This window comes from Octopus bimaculoides, chromosome 2, assembly GCF_046866305.1.
Source record: "Octopus bimaculoides isolate indiv1 chromosome 2, ASM4686630v1, whole genome shotgun sequence".
NCBI lineage: Eukaryota > Metazoa > Mollusca > Cephalopoda > Octopoda > Octopodidae > Octopus > Octopus bimaculoides.
The window spans coordinates 110,223,864-110,240,414 of record NC_142929.1 but is presented as its reverse complement, the minus strand read 5'-3'; the positions used below and the strand labels follow the sequence as shown (position 1 = coordinate 110,240,414).

At 38.3% G+C, this 16,551-nt stretch overlaps 1 long non-coding RNA gene across 1 annotated transcript; it reads left to right on the top strand.

The window, feature by feature from the left end:
* The first annotated feature begins 1,075 nt into the window (after window positions 1-1,075).
* On the top strand, window positions 1,076-14,559 carry LOC149137194 (uncharacterized). The gene is made up of 2 exons (XR_016240712.1): window positions 1,076-6,013; window positions 11,768-14,559. It is a non-coding gene; the product is annotated as an uncharacterized LOC149137194 (long non-coding RNA).
* Window positions 14,560-16,551: the final 1,992 nt, after the last annotated feature.

The following is a 16,551-nucleotide window of genomic DNA, read 5'->3' as shown; positions in this document are numbered from 1 at the left end:
TACATTGAATTCCTACCTCAATCTGTGGAAACATCTGAAATTACTTTTGCTTGCCTTCCTTATTTCATACCTGGGTGAATCTGGTTTTAGCCTTGTTGGAACTTTATTTTCCCATAAAAGAATTGGGCCGGACGTGATACAACGAGGAAACTTGCGGCTAAAGTCGACAAGTTTGAAACCGAATGTATCAGCACTAACTGCATCGCACCAGACACATGGTTATCATTAAAAAGTTTTATTCTTTTCCTTTATAATACAATCATTAATCATTTTTGCTTCGGTAGTTTTGATCAATGGTTCATTTGGGGAAAATGAAAATCAGTGTAAAAGAAAGCGCAAGTTTCCAGAAGTTAATCTAACTGCATAATATAGAGTTAACGTTAGAATTTTATTCACACTAATGGCAAAACTAAACCTACAATAAGGGATTTGTAAACAACCGCATATTTAGCCCAAACGGCACTAACAGGGCAACGAGACTACGATATAGTGTGTGTGTTAAATGATACGGGGGGGGGGGGTCCTAGGAGATTTTGTGTTGTGGGATGTCAGGGTTTTTTTTTACAAAGGTGGACGATGGAGCATTTTTTGGTCGATAGGTGGGTAATATTCCAATTTGGCACGAAAAGTTTGGGAAACACTGTTCTAGACGTTCATTATATGCTTATATATTTTTAATTTTTTTATAATGATTTTACTACATTTTTTATTTTATTTATTTACTATGCTATTTTGTCTCTGTTCGTCTAAAACTGATAATTTGATATTGGGTGCGTGTATGTGCACGACTGCACCTGTGTTTTAGCATATACGAATATTTGTGTATATGTATCCGTACTCTTGTTTTTATAAGTTTTATATTTATACCTATGTTTATGCGTGGGGGTGGGATTTATGAACATGCATGTATGAGTGTGAAAATCTGTATGCGTATGTGCGTGTATTCACGTACATATTGTATTTTATTCACGAATACTCTCGTTTATGTATGCGTAAGTATGCATACACATCCTTAAATTTTATTTATTTATTTAGTTAGTTATTGAAAGCCATAACAAGCAAACCATTTGAAAAATGTGCATTATCCACGTGATATTGTTACTATTTTAATAATTTATTCCAGAACAAGCCAAGTAAATATTATCTCCAGTATATAAATATATGACCTCTTGATTTGAAACCAGTTTGATAAGTGCCAACGCACGAAACTCTCAGCCCTTGAGTCACTCTGTAATTTATGTATATTATTAAGAAACATATATACTCGTGCAACAGTATGGCTTGATTATGGCTGGTGAAGTGTCTTCATTTGGCGAAGGTGCCTACTATCTTAATTGCTGCCATTGTGTGACTCACAAAGACCTGGCCAACAATTCTTTGTGAGCGGAACGTTCGTCTCCAATGTAATAAATATCTCAAATGAAATATTCTAAGGAGATAGTCTTTATGTGATTCTGTTAAAACCCGTAAGATATTGACAACAACTGGAAATCTCCACAGAAATAGTGATATTGGCAGGCACTAGCTACGAAGAGATAAAGGGGTTAGAGGCTTGAGATCAGTGCAAACTGCTTTTGAATGTCGTATAACCGCTCTCAGACAGCACTTGCTAAACGACAGCAAAAAAGATAAATACGTAAACTTAGTGCTAAAAAGTGAAGAGAACAATATCCTACGTGTCGGCAGTGAGTTCCACAGGAAGCACTCTCTTCTTGGAAACCTCCCATACAATCTCAAAACAGTTGGACTAACATACTTCAGAGAACACTTGGATGTGAAACGCCCAGCATATCATTCAACTACGGTAGTGGTTGAATATATTCTCAAGTCTGCCATTTCGTCAATCGCAGCAGCTTCCAAGCTTCACCACTAATTCAGTTCTCAACTAAACCGCAAACTGTTAATAGTTTTAAAGAGGACACCTCCTTAGCTACACTTTGGCATAAATAGTTTGAGATTTGGTTCAGTAGAAAAAAAGTTACATCAAAATATCTGCAATCTCAGGAGGGGGGGAAGTAAGGCAGATATTCATCTTCAATTAACATAAATTTTTAAATTTTTAATTAAAAGTATATCTTTCTTAGGCTTAAATGATAGAAAAATGCACGGGGAATTCAGAATGACTAGTCGCATTGAACAAAAATTAGTAGAAAAAGAATTGTGAGGTAAAATGTTACGAAATTTTATGTAAGGGAGTAACGCTTAAGCAATAAGAATAAAGAATATATTTGTAAAATGAATGGTTGCTTTCCAAGGCGGTAAAAACGTTATCGCGCCGGCCGAAATGCCTAACGATACTTCGTCTGACTTTACGTTTTTGAGTTCAAATTTCGTCGAGGTCGACTTTGACGTATAGATTATTTCATTAATTTTTTTTAACTAAACACTTTCAAACTTTCGATACTGATAGAATATGCCACATAGAACTGGGTCCATTCTTAACGTTTTTGACAAAATTTGGTATTTTAGAAGCGGTATTTCGTCTGTCTTTAGATTCTGAGTTCAAATTCCGCCGAGATCGATTGTGCCTTTCATCCATTTCGGATCTATTCAATTAGACATACAGATTATTTAATTAATTTTTTAACTAAACACTTTCAAACTTCCGATACTGGTAGAATGTGTTTTACATAGAACAGGGTTTACTCTTAACGTTTTTGACAAGACTTTGTATTTTAGAAGTTATTTCGTCAAAAGTTACGAGTGACAATGGATAAATTCGTGTTTGATAAGTGCCAATACACAAAACTCTCAGCTTTTGACTGAAAAGGCACAACTTAATTGTATCCTCATCTGTCCCAAGCGGTTTTTACTCTTTGATATACTTTAGAAGAGTAAGTAGTTCGTTTTCGAAGTAGTTAAAAAAATAGTTTGCCCTATACAACGCTCGTCTTTGTATAATAGTGTTCTTTATAACAAGGCATGGCATTCACAGTGATTAAATAATCAAACGTTTAGACGCAGCTAATATTTCTTAATTTTTGTTCTATGTTGATTTGTGATTGTTATGTTGTTGAATTAGAACATATATAAACTGGAAACAATTTAAAAGTCAGGTAGGTTTATTCCTGCACATATTACAATGTGACCACTCATCCGATTTTACCGCCTTCCCCTTCAATATGGAATAACAAAAGTCGGCAGGTCAGCTTATTAAATTTATAATAATGATATACTAAAATAATCTAGGACAGCTATAACTGCCTCCTGTAAAATTCTCAAAACTTCTGGAATGTACCTCATACTTGTCTGTCTGTATGTCTGTATGTATGTATGGATGGATGGATATATTGTATGTATGCCATTATTAATTTTATTTCAAGATTTCTTGCCAATAGAGAAAGAACCGGTTTCTAACCTAGATCCAAGGTTCCTTCATTGAAATTTCAACAGCAATAACAGGGTATTTTGTTTGTATGTATGTATGTATGTATGTATGTATGTATGTACGTACGCATTCATGTATGTATGTGCAGATTTGTATGTTTTATGTATGTATTCTTGCATAGAGTTACATATCTAGACATGTTCATATATATTTAAATGATAAATTTCTGGAAAGTTTTACAGATTTTTACAGTTTCAGTGATGGATTGGATCTGTAGCCTTCGAATTAGCTTTCTCCTTTCTGGTTTACCAAGCTGCTCCAGTGATCGTTAATCACGTGTAGCGACATGCTGATATTTCTCTTGTTTACACAGAGCAACTCATTGCCTTATCTCTCGTTATTAGCCGAGCCACACACACTAATCACCATTACCCTAATCCTTTTCTGCCAGCATCATTCCATCTCTCTGTCTATCTCTCTATCTATCTATCCATCAGTGAATACAAATTCTGATGAATATGTAGCGGTGATTCGAAACCTAACCGCTAGATACTAGGTCAGGTCAGAGTGAAACACTATAGTTTTATATGATCCGACTATAAATCGACAATCGGCGTAAGGCTGTGGCGTGATATGGTTTTCTCGATTATTCTAGAATAATACCTCTTGTCTCCTCTGAAAACCGTTTTTAATGCGCAATTAATCACAGAGTGCCACAGGCGGATAACTAACTCAAGTGACTCCACTCTTGCCATGCAGATGATCAATGGACCGGTGACACCACGGATCACATCGGAGATTTGTGCAGATGACATCGTGTATTTTTAGACCGACCACATGTTGTCACACATAGCTTTCTATAATTTCAGAGTAGTTTTTCTCTCTCCCAGTTGGCAATTATTAGTACTGTTCATTATAAATTTGCCAACACCAAATATCTTAATGTCCGGCGATAACTATCAAGTTAGATTTTCGCTTGTTTGCTTCAGTCATTCTACACACAGCTTTCTCTCCAACAAAGGTCCGCAACGATACATTCTCCGCTACACTAGCAACCAAGTCACCTCGCAACAAATATATATTTATTAGTGAATGCATATTTGTCACTATACATGTGAGTTTAAAATATGTTATTTGAGGTGAGGAGGGAGTTAAAATGAGACACACAAAGAAAAGAAATGAGAGAAAACAAAGCAAGAAGGAGGATTATGAGGTAGAAAGGTGAACTATTGTTTAATATAGACAGAGGTTAAACGAAAGTTAGTTTGTCAATGTTCTGAAGAATAGGTGTATAATCCCCATGAAAATAAGTTAACAAAGATATTAAAGGTTGGTAGTAAGTCGTAGCCCTCGGCAAAAACACTTATCTTCACCCATTGACGTACCCATACTCATTCACACACACGTGTGCAACACTCGTACATGCTCACACAAAAATAAAACAAATTAATGAATGAATGAAAGTTTCAACTCTCGATTAATTTATAATACATGCTACTCTATTTCTATTTTTATATGTTCAAATGCAATGTTTATAGTTTCAATAACTTTCGAGTAAGTTGGTATATTGCCGTATTCAGTACATATTTTATTTTCCAGATTTTGAAACTAGTTTGGTGCAAGAGTAATTACAGATTTTGTGATATAGCTATATAATAAACGCAACAGTTATTTTAAGTGTTATATAGAAGCGATTTTTCCTGAGAATTTCTGCACAGACAGGGAACTTCATACATAAGCATGTATCCTAAATGAATTATATATGTATGTTAATGGGCGTAGGTCAGTTTACTCACTCCACTTGTTATAGAATATATGTAGACATTGCACATTTAAAAGGGCTAGACTTTATTCATTGACTTCCATTCACACGATTGTACAATATTTACATGTCCAGTAGTGTAAATGTTTATAGCGTTCAGTACTATACTGTATAGGTTGCCTCCTTTGCACACACAAGCATGTTCGGGGAGGATAATACTGTAGGATGGCAGTCAAGCTATTTCGTCCTGGCGTAGTAACACGCTGGGCTTTGGTACTCCTCCTACTCGTAACTGGCGGCAGAAGGTTACACATAGCAACTTCCGCCCAGTCGTGATTGGCGCGAAATTTAAGAGAGCGAAGTTAGTTGCTGCTTTGACGCCGTCACGATAACGTGTTTTTATCAAGCTACCTTAGTGATCGTTAGTCACGTGTAGCAACATGCAGATATTTCTCTTGTATACACAGAGCAACTCATTGCCTTATCTCTCGTTATTAGCCGTGCCATACACACTAATCACCAATTACACAACGCATGGATTTTTACTGATTATTAGTGTGTTAACCCTTTTCTGCCAGCATCATTCCATCAGATTACCATCTCTATTCGCACACTAATGTAGAAATTGTAATAATCTTTGTTTCGTTTGAGAGCTGTTATCCACTCCTTAAATAAATTTGTGGATTACGTTAACCAAAAAAATGCCTTCTGATCTAACTTTATTTCAACACATTTATGTACAACAGTTGTATCTTTAACTACATACTAAATTGGTAACTCTACATCTTGTTACGCTGATAAACTCTTGTTATAATACTTATCACATAATTCTTTGTCTTCCAGTTTTATTGTAATGAAAAAAGACAATTTTAAAAGCGTGAAGGTAAAGTGAAGTGGAGGTTACGACACCATTCAGCACGCAGGTGAGTTTCATTTTTGCAGGATTGTGCTTTTGTACAATCTCGCTACCTGGAAATATTTCAGCCGGCAGGGAACTCAAATACTTAGCGATTCTCTCCTAAGAGAATTATATCGAAAGGCACACGTAAATTGAAGCTTCCCTAAATTTTTTATGCTCACAAATGGTACCTGTTAGTGTATCAGTAACTGTTACTTATCAACCAAATATGTGTCACAGTACGAAGCAAACGTAATTTCATGTCAATCTGAAGTCGCAACATTTTTTTGACCCAGTTTCAAAGTGATATGGTAAACAATGTCTTTTCCGCTCACATGTACAAAATTTATATTTCGAACATACCTTACAAACAATAGTTGTGCTGCATCCAGCACATTTGTGAATGATATTCCATTTCTGTGTCCTTTCGGCATTTTGGATGGACGGCTATTCGCAACATCAGTGAATGTTTTATTCAATTTTTCTTGTGTGTGAAATGATGCATTCTCTTCCGAGCAACAAGGTCTTACCCACCAGAGGGCTGCTGGCACTCTTCCCCACTCCCTACGACGCCCTACATGCAGCAGTTCAGGCATTTCAAATCAGGATTCTATACATTGAATTGCTTTCACTTAATCACTTAAGACACAATGTCTTCGTGTACCAAGTTTCTCATAGTGAATACCATCGCTATGATGGCCCAGTTGTTCCTCTAATGTTGAAGATGCTCTGGACCTACTTGGGCGCACTCGGTCGGTCCTAACGATGTCTGTTCTTTTAGCTCCATACGATACATCTTTGCTAGAGGCCTTTAAATATTTTCTGACTTTGAATACGGAGGACCCAGTTACGTTTTAGAAACTGAACATCTCCAAATCATTGGTTGACGGCAACAGTCATGAGCATAGTGTGTCTTTTATTTTTTTCCTAAATTTCTTGCGATTCCTAGTTTTCGATACAGGAGATTAGGATTTCGCCCAAAGAACATGTTCTCAATATCTTTTTTTTCCCTCCCCACCTCAATTTCTTTATTTTTTTTTTTTTACATTGTCCTGTAGATCATTTATCAAAACATTTAGTCTTCTTAATTTCAAAAGCTTCTGAGATACCAAAGAGAATATAAAGCAAGTGAACTTTTAAGCAAACTGAACGAATTGTTACACTGAGCCTTTCGGTGGTCGGGTTTATCCATTAGAGCAGAATGTGTAAATGCATGCGTATTACGCCTGGTTGTTTGAGAGCGCTACTCCTAACATGTAAACTAGTTGCATGGTCAGGTCATCCGCGATTTAATGGGCAATTGCATCAAGCCTGCATTGTGTGAGTGGTTTTGAACACCATTGCAGAATGAAAAACATAACCAGTCAAAAGGTAGATGAACTCAAAAGAGTCAACGGCTATCCAAAAATATATACGTATGAATATTAAATATGTGTGTGTCAACCAAACCGTTAATTGTTAATTAACGAAGTTAATATTTTCATTAACGATTTAACTTTTAAGTTAACTTTGGAAATCATTATCGGACTAATTAACTTCCGTTGACTGTAAAATGATTGGGTTGAGTACGGCCATCCGAATGGCTATACCACACACAGTGAGCTCAGTAGTGCTGTCAATAAGTCATCCATGCTTGATATCCACTAGGAGACCGAAATGATGTAGAAAATCGGCTCCTAAAATAGGGATCGGCAGCTTAGCTATGACGAATACCCACTAGAAGGTGCAGCGTAGCCCTAAGTCCATTGTTAGGGACTGTAGTGAAACCTCTCTCTCGGGTATTTATTTACAAATGATAACGAAGCGGCTAACATCTAGCCTTCGGCCCGTTTGGACCCTGCTGTGTCAATCACCCTGATTGGCTCTTATTTGCGTGGCATTTGTCTCCAGTTCTGTTTCGCGCCAGGGTGAATATCAACCAATCGTGGCCTTCTGTTAAGGTCACGTGATAAACCCTGCTTCATCCACGCCGGTTTGTCTTCGATTTCAGACCTCTTACAGGTCTGGTCGTTGACCATCTCACAGAACACAGCTCCAGCCAGTTTCCAGCGACGACGTTAACACCACCGATCTACTGTCTACTACAGTTCCGTCATCAGCGCCAACACCACCACCAGAGTACACGCTACCAACAACAACCGCGGTTCATTCTCAACACTGTTTGTGTGGATTGTTTCCACCTCGAAAATAACAGCCAGAACAACCTGCGAGAATCTTCTGTATTCAAATAACCGGTCGCAGCATTGAAGCTCAACTTCACACACAACATGTGACACCTCAGCTCTGCTATTCGGTCACGACTTCTTGTGTACAGATATTCTACCTACTGTGTAACTCTTCTATGAACTGGTATTTCTCTATCTTTGTGTTCAGGACTCTTATAGTCTATGTTACAGACTCTTATTCCATGCTATGTATTTCTGATTCACACACACACACACACACATTATTGTACTCACACTCTTGTTTATACACTCTTGTCTTACATATTGTGTTATTTATATTGCCGCATGCACGCACGCACAGACACACAGTTGACTACCCTAACAAAACTTACTCTTTATATATATCTAACGGTTGTGCCTCTCTCTTTCCTTGCTGGCACTTCCTCACATCTCACATGCGAGCACTCATATGTGATATTACATGTTTTGTGTCGACCATGCGACGCGTTAAAAGGAGCCTGTTTCTGTTCGTCGCCATTCTCCTTTGGTTCGCACGGTTGTTCTCTACAGGACTGTTTGTTCACTGTAAGTGATTGACTGCCTGAAGACAGACTGGTGTTGCTTTTTTGTTGCCTGGAGTGCAGGAAACAGGGATTATGCTGACTTCCGTGCCGGTGTCAACAATGAAACATGTGCCTGTTACACGATCACAGATGAAAAACAGGCGACTTTGTGGGTGAGAGCGAGAAACTTCCGTCACATTCAATCTCTGGTTCTTTCGTTTCCCAAACGGGATGTCGTCTGTGTTCCAAATGCACGGTGGTACCAACATGTTTCTCATGAATAATGGGAGGCACTTGAGCTTCGTGATTGTCTACCAAATTGACGTGGCCAGCTGCTACTTTGACGGGGGATACCAAACGATAGGGCTTGTATTTGCGCTGTCAGGGGCTGTATTTGTGATGCCTGTTGCATCATCAACGAACGCAAGTCCGAAATTTCCGAGGCACTGGACAACAAAAGGAAAAGATAGGTGGAAGGAACGGCTGGAGTCAGAGTAGATTAGGTAGAATATTTATGCAGTACTTCTGCGATTTTCTTTGCTAGCTCAGCCAGCATAATCGCTGCCTGGACTGCCAAGTCGACAGAAGATTAGTTCGCCGCTGGGTTATGTTCCGGTAGAGACGTAAGTAGTGTGACGACTAATTGCAGTAATTCTCTAGTTTGGGTGCAATGATCCTGGAAGTGAAGATAGTTAGTCTTTGTCAGAGTAACCAAATGTAGTGACAAAATGGAAAATTTAACAGCAGAAAAAATGTCTTAATTTTCCAAATGCTATAAAGTTGATGAAGTAGAGGAAATCGTGTATTAGAATGTCGGGAAGCATATGAGGCAATGGCCGTTGAAGCAAATGCTGCAGATCTTTTAGCTCGGGGTCACCAATTGTAGTGGGCGTTTGGTAAAGGCCGCAAAACCTTTTTCACGAGGTCGTGTGATGCAGCAAAATGATATGCAATGTAACGGATGTAGAATCCCGTCGGGGTCACCAAATGTCGCGAAATGTGATGTTGAGGGATCAATGTAAGTTGTTAGGTGTGTAAGAACGACCGTGCGAACCAAAAGGAGAAATGGTGACGAATGGAAAAACAGGCTCCTTTTTTAAACACGTCACACGGTCGAACACAAAATAGAAAATGATAAATATGTTATAATTCTATAACAGAGAATTCGTAAATGCCAGTAAGGACAAAAAAAGACTCAACCGATAAAGATGTATAACAGTGAGATTTATTGGAGCATTAAATCGTATGTCTGTGTGTGAGTGTGAATGCGACATAATAAAACACAATGTAAGACAGGCCGTCATGTAAAGAGAAGAGTGTGTGCGAGTAATACATGCATGTGAATGCGAAAGATACAAGTATTGATAAGAGTCAGTAACACGTAAAAGAATTTATACCAGTTCTTTGTTAGAGTACACAGTGGTAAGTGTCTGTATATAAGAAGTTAAAGCGTTAGGGCAGAGCGATCACTCGTTGTGATGTTAGGGCTTCAATGCCGGGCCGGGTTCTTGAATACAGATGTTCTTCGCAGGCTGGGTTCTTGTCTGTTAATTTCGCGGTGAGGCGATTCACACAAACAGGGCTGAAAAGCTGCGGTTAGCTGTTGGTAGCTTGTGTACGTGTAGAAAGTCATGTTGACGCTGGCGGCGATGCTGGTAGTCATAGTTGGACGATGGTGTCGATGTCGTCGCTGGAAACTGGCTGGTTGGTTGGTGTTGTGTTACGCGTGTGTGGCCAGCGGCCAGATCTAGGAGATCTGGGGCGCGACAAATTTTGCCGGGTATCTAGCAGGCTAGTTATAGCTGAAGGTAGGCTCCAGAGAAGCATTAGAAAAACACTATCACGTGACCTTATGGTTAGTCAGTTTGCGTCCTGGGGGCAAATGGAGATAAATTACCCGCGCAAAGAATAGTCAGTCAGGTGATGACAGGGAAAGCGTTGCTTTCTACTACGTTCGTATTTGTTTATATTTATAACAGTGGGAGATGGTTTCACTACAGGTGTAACAGATGATATTAAGCGTGTTGGACCGGTATCGATGAAAAAAAATGAAGAAGAATAGGAATGTAGTTTATGCTATTTATTTCGTCGTAGCTGCATTCACTTGTTGGATACTGAAAGTTTGATTTGAAATATGAACAAATATGCCGCTACAGAAAGGCAAAGTCGACCTCGGCGGACACTCCTGGACCAACCAATACGAAAGTTGTGTACACGCACAATTGTGCGAAGTAAAACGGAAGAAAGAGAATGTTGATGGGACAAGACAGTACAAAGACATGCTTTGTGTTTGTGTGTACATTCACCCAACACTTCTGCTGTGTTGTCTCTCTACCTCGTTGCTCAGTTAGGTCTGTAGCTGTCTCTATGGTCTCCCTCAACGCATTCTACTGACTGATCGTGTCTGTCTGTGGAACTGATATTTATAATGGCCCATTCTAGCTAGATGGATGGATATACCATTATAAGAGTAGCTTGTGTTCATTTAGGTCACTTGCTGTCCATTTGAACTTTCCATGATTGGAGGTCGAGTGGAAACTCATCAATCACTTTGACAGGACAGAGATTTTCCTGCTTGGTCAGCAAATAGCGGGTGGATCTGGCAAGCGAGAATTCTAAGATTCAGTTTCGAATCTCAGCCAGGAAAATGAAATGTAGTTTCCACAGATGTGTTCTATGATTAGATTCGTCCTATGCACCTACCAAACTTTAAGACATATTGAGCTGAGTCAAACTGTTATTAATATATATATATATATATATATATATATATATATACATACATACATACATATATATATATATATATATATATATATATATATGTGTGTGTGTGTGTACATATATACGTATATATATATATATATATATATATATATATATATATATATATATATATATACGTGTGTGTATATATATATATATATATATATCATTATTATTATTATTATTATTATTATTATTATTATTATCATTATTATTACATTTCTCCAATTGGTTATGATGAAATGACTACTGTTGCTATTATGCTTACCTCTTGGACACTTCCAGCCACCGGACACCAGGTTTTGTCACATACACATCGACCTGGTTGGTCCTTGGCCTGTCATTTGCAGATTTACTTATATATTGACCTGCATCGACCGTTTCTCCAGATGGCCTGAAGCCATCCCTCTCGTGGACATTTCCGCTGAAGCAGTCGCCAGAGCACTCATCTCTGGGTGGATATCTCGCTTCGGAAAACCTTCTAGAATTGCTATTGATCGTGGACGCCAATTTGAAGCTTGTCTTTCGAGATTGCTCGGAGTTCAACACATCCTCACCACAAGTTACCATCCCACCGCAAACGGAATGATGGAAAGATTCCACCGACAGCTCAGAGCTGCTATTGGCATGGCTCCTGACCCTCATCGTTGGTCCGAGTTTCTCCCCACTGTTCTGCTAGGGTGCCAGTCAGCTGTCAAGGAGGATTTAGGTTACTCCTCCGCTGAGCTCCTGTATGGCACCACCTTAGCACTTCCTGGACAAATGTTGGCGCCCATCAGCTTACTGAACGTAGACTCCCACATCTTACGTCACGCAACTCAGGTCATTCTTTGCTGACCTACCACTGATGCTTCCTCGTGGCCAGTCTATTTCTTCTACAGTACCTCCGGTTATTTCTACCTGGACTCACGTGTTTGTAAGAAATGATTCCGTCAAGGGACTGCTCACACCTCCCTACACTGGACCCTATCGCATTCTTAGGAGCACACCGAAATTGTTCACTGTGGACATTCATGGAAAAAAAAAGAGACTGTCTCTATCGACAGAGTAAAAAAAAACCCTTCCGAAACATTTATGCCATTTGCTGACACACTCATCTTTCCACAAACACTGCCACCCCCACCCCTACAAGCACCAACTACACAAACGCATTCTTCACCTTACAGAACACGTTCTGGCAGATCGTTTCATTGGCCGAAGAAATTATCTCAGATTATTTACATTTCTTAACTTTACCTCGTCAGTGACTGTTCCGGAAAATAGACTTATGTCGTTATAGACACCGCATTCACATTTTCTCTCTTTCTGTATCATTGTACATATATGCTTTGTTCTATTTGATTGGACACCTTTCTTTGCTGAACGTTTCCTTGTACATACTTGCATTATATATTTTTTTCAATTTCAATTGTTCATACAACTGTTTTGCCATGGTTCATTCTTCTGTGCCCTCCTAGTGCACACTCCGCCTACACTACTTTTAATCGACCACTTCCAGTCTAAGGGGTGGGGTGCCTCTGTAGGCGCAGTTACCTCCCCTGACAGGGGCTACCTAATTAGTTGGACAATAGAGGGTATTACGCAACATTAAAGTTCAGAGACTCATATCTTTCTCTTTTCTCGCCAGGACGTCAGACAGTAAAGATGTGATATAGTCTCTCTCTCTCACACAACACGCCAGCTAGCAGATAGGAGGTAACGCACAGAAGACCATGGCTTCCACGCATCAAACCATTTTCATTTAAAGTCACAGCCTTTTTCATATATATTCTTTACTGGGTTTCCTGTCAAATGAGATTACAGCCTTCTGAGTAGAGTTACATTAGATGGCTCCACAACCTATTCATCTATAGACATGATATGTGACTGGTCACCTGCAAGTTTTTGAAACAATTGTAATCCATGGAATAAATGTAATGCCATAAATTCCACACTTCACTTTAGATTAAAGGACACGTTTTGTGTTGATGATGTTTATTTCTTAGTTACTCAAATACCTTCCCAACTTATATCTTATTATACATGTGCACACGCACATATGTTATAAAGGAGTGCTTTTTAGATGGTGAACGGTGATGTCGATATAATTTTTGAATTATATAACAAACAGAATGGATACTATTGAAATGACCATGTACAAAATAGGATTCTGAGAGATAAAATATGAGAAGTAGAAATCTAACAGTAGGAAACGGTTCTACATGCTTCACAGAATATTTCCCTATAATGAAAAATACGTTAGACATGTGCTTCTCCCCTCCTTCATACCATAATATAATTTAAAACTAAAAACAAAAAATATAAAAAATGCTTTTTCGATATATATTTTGCATAATAAATCATTGACCATAATGTTTGGTTCTCTTGATATAAATAGTTTCTGAGATACCAAAGAGAGCAGTACAGTTAAGTTCATTCTTTTCATCAACACATCTGACCACCAAAAGACTGGCTGTCACAGTTTTCATTCAATTTGTTTTGTTTGATATATCGCTTGCCTTGTGCTCTCTCTCTGGTATCTCAAAAACTATTAAATTTCAGAACAAATGTTTTTTATCATTAATTTATTACGCAATGTGAAACAAATGCCATTATTTTATTATTTTTTTTTTGTTTAATTTTCAAAATATATACAAGCACACACACACACATACGTAGTTATGAGTATATATGTATGTATGCATATATATTTATACATGTGTGTGTATATATACATATACACACATATATACCTACCTACATACATATATACATACATGAGTGTATATATATATAGACTTATATGTGTGTGTGTGTGTATATATATAGGTATGTTTGTATATATGTGTGCGTGTATAGCTATATACGTATATATATATGTATATATATATATATGTATGTATATATATATTACATATATACATATATATTATTTATATTATTATTTAATTGAACGACACACATCTATTTCCAAGTAAGTTTATATATATGCAGTGGATCTTGCAAGCATGAAGTGGATTCGATCCACCATAGCCAAATTTAAATTAACACTTCAACAGTGCTTTTCTCACGATAGAACAATAGTTTTTCTGTGACAGCAGTTTTACATTTGCCAGATGCCTTAGCTAGGCCGAAATAATGTCTTCATCACTTGACCTTTCTAACCCCTCCTAGGCCATCAAAAGCTAGAATTAAGATTAACAAAACCACCAACTAAATCTATTGTTCTCAACGATATGTCTATCCTTCTGGATAGTTATAAAAGCTAGAACCCCAAGCAAAAATCAGTTAGTCACTTTGGTGACAACTCAGTTAGTGAGAACGGAGTCTAGCTGACCGGCTAGAACAACAATGGTGTCTCTCCAACGAAGCAATTGTTTCGTCCCACACTCTCTCACTCTCACTAGCTCACAACATCACTCTATCTCTTTCTGTGGATTATTGCTAAAATAATGTATACACAAACTATACAAGAAAAATATACGACATCTTCGCATGCTTTACAATTTCATCACTTGCTCGTCGAGGCAAGGTATTATATTCAATGTAACGGTAAATAAATATTTCCTTAAAACTTCATGCATTGTTCATCTTTCATTGTTACAACTGGTGTGGTGACCCCGAGCGAAAGAATTGCTGCCTTCTGAAGCTTCATTACCAGCAAATTGGTGACCCCGTGTAAAGAAAATTGCTACCTTGCGATGCTACATTTTGCTGACTTCGAACGAAAGAACTAGTCTTCATATCAACAGTCGCTAAACCAAAGGAAAAGAATGACAACTTTCGTCATCACCAAGATACACCCTCCTTCGACCTGCTACAGAAAGCTCTATACTACGATGCTATTCACAAAAATGCAACACAGCCGACGCACAAGGAATTTGCCGACCTTGCAAATCAATAAATGCATCATTTCGACAGCTACATGCCCAGAAACTAACTGGACACAGCAAACACGAACAAGAAGCGGGCGAAGAGTCCACTGTCCGGCGAAATACATACAAGTTTTCGATTTCAAAAAAATTCCAGGTGATTGATTTACAGGCACCAATGCCTTAATTTCTACACGAACAGCTACGAAACTTATTTATTTATATTTTTCTTTCCACTGAACTTCACAAGAACCATACCCTGTAACTCTTACATTGCATTAATTCAATTTTCTGTTTGTCATATCAAATTAAAATTGATCCTGCTTGCATTCTATCAGACTCAAATGAACTGAACATTTATTCATGAACTGAACATTTACTCATCACCTGAACATTTATTCATAACCTGAATTTTTGTTTGCATGCCTTCTCAATTTTATTCATATTTTGCACTTCCACTTTCTTTCAGTCGCATTGTCGCACAATGCATTTTGCATATACACATTTTTTCTCGTTCACTTTGAATATGTATTGTTACATATACGCACGCATACACCTTTCCTCAGTGCCTGGCCTTGTGCACGCATCTGCACACATTCATACACACACACATGTTAACTCTGTCACATTCATGCACCACACCATGCCTTTCTCGCTTGTTTTTCATGCTCCCTGCGCCCTTGTAGACACAACTCATCTCTGTAAGACCCTAGGTTGGTCACGCATACATAGAGAAAGCTGGTTGTCCCTTACAACTCGCCAGCATGCCACACTTTTGTTCCTGCACGGTCGAGGCATTTAATACTTCATGCACCGGCTGGCATATTCAATACTATACATTGTATTTGTGATCAATGCACTAGCATTTCCGCCTCAGCCTTGCAAGACCTTTTGCACTCATGCACATGCACCTCTATTATGCATCTACCGCCTTGTTTTGCAACACGTCTGTGTCAGCTCAATTCTTTTCCCGACTCAAAGCACGTCGAACGGTCACATGCTCTGCACTCATGTTTAGACATAATTTCTCCCTGTTAGACCCCTGTTTGTTCACGAAATTAATAGAAAAAATTATCAGTCTCGCGCATCATTCCAGCATGCTTACACTGTCATCTTTGCTAACCTCAGCAATTACCCACGACAACAGTACCAGACGCATTTTACTTCTGAAAAACTTTCAAGGCTCCGTATCAATTAAACTTTCAAGGTTTTTCACAC